The 1519-nt window shown below is 41.1% G+C and overlaps 1 non-coding gene across 1 annotated transcript; it reads right to left on the reverse strand.

Annotated features, from left to right (window-relative positions):
* Nucleotides 1-1119: 1119 nt before the first annotated feature.
* LOC134313182 (U1 spliceosomal RNA) lies at nucleotides 1120-1283 on the reverse strand. The gene has a single exon (XR_010012077.1). It is a non-coding gene; the product is annotated as a U1 spliceosomal RNA (small nuclear RNA).
* Nucleotides 1284-1519: the final 236 nt, after the last annotated feature.

The following is a 1519-nucleotide window of genomic DNA, read 5'->3' on the forward strand; positions in this document are numbered from 1 at the left end:
ACTCAAAGACTGTGCTCTAAGCATTTGGTTAAACTACTATGACTCTTAAAAAGCATGTTCCAGTGTCATTTTGAACGAATTTAGTGATAAGTTTAAAAGCACCAAAACACTTCATCACTGTTCATTAAACTCCTGTCTGAGCTTGTCTGAAATTTAAAAACCATGTTTTAATAACATTATAAACGAATGAAACGAATTGTTTCAATAAACTACAACACTCTTCTACTTTGCTAGAAAGTCCTTTTCTAGAAAGTTTTCATAAGGCATATAGCGAACTGGAAGACAAGACATACACGTCTAAAACACTCCTTTTCTATGCCTCAAATGCTTGTCTTAGCATTTTTAACGCTTTAAAATGTTGTTTTAATGTCATTACTGATCCGAGCTGCAAATCGAAATACGACGAATCAGAATGAAAATCATACAGAACAAGAAAAAAATGAAAACGGTCTCGCTCAATTTTACAAGCTCCTGCTTTGCCACCACAGAAATCAAGGGAAAGCGCGAACGCGGTCCCTCATTATCAGACATTAGCGTTCTATTTCACGTTTGTATCAACAAGCTTTTTATGTAAACGCTGCCTATCCAAAAATAGCTCTGAACGACCACTTTTTTCCCCATGAATCTGTCCAATTGATCGGAACTGCACGCAAAAGAACAACGAATCAGAATGAAAATCATACAGAACAAGAAACTAATTGAACACGGTCGGCTAAAATCTACAAGCTCTGTCTTTGCCACCACAGAAATCAGGGGAGAGCGCGAACGCAGTCCCCCACTAACTTTATATATAAGTTAAATATCCTACTGTGTTTTTTCATTTTTTATTTTATTAATAATTTTGGCGATGGGTGCCCTTTTTTTGGCTTGAGCACCTGCCCCCAAAAATGTCTGTGCACGTGCCTGGCCCAGTGCTAAAGCTGATTTAAAATACCGGTCTCTTTAACGTTTGTATCAACAAGCTTTTTATGTAAACGCTGCCTTTCCAAAAATAGCTCTGGACGACCACTTTTGTCCCAACGCAAAAATGCCACAAATCCGTTCTCCTGATCCGAGCTGCACATCGAATAACGACGGTCGGCTAAAATCTACAAACTCTATTTTTGCCACCACAGAAATCAGGGGAGAGCGCGAACGCAGTCCCCCACTATCAGCAATTATGCAGTCGAGATTCCCACATTTGGGGAATTCGCAGCGGTCAGCACAACCGGAGTGCAATGGCTGAGCCTCGCCCTGGGTGAACCACCTTCTTGATCATGGTCTCGCCCCTGCCAGGTAAGTATGAGGTGTAGAGGCACCGCCGAACAGAGACACCGAATCACACACCGTTCAAACTCACGGTGAGCTCCACTCGTCTACTCATCACACCAGCACAAACCTCACCGAACGCAAACGCCGCTATTCTGCAACATCAAAACGACCACGCCGACATTTGCCTGAAAATAAGAAAAAAAAAAACCACTTGGTTCAACCAAAACAGAAGAAAAAAATGATCATTTCAAATTGATCTACAAAAAAG

This window comes from Trichomycterus rosablanca, chromosome 4 (assembly GCF_030014385.1).
Source record: "Trichomycterus rosablanca isolate fTriRos1 chromosome 4, fTriRos1.hap1, whole genome shotgun sequence".
Lineage (NCBI taxonomy): Eukaryota > Metazoa > Chordata > Actinopteri > Siluriformes > Trichomycteridae > Trichomycterus > Trichomycterus rosablanca.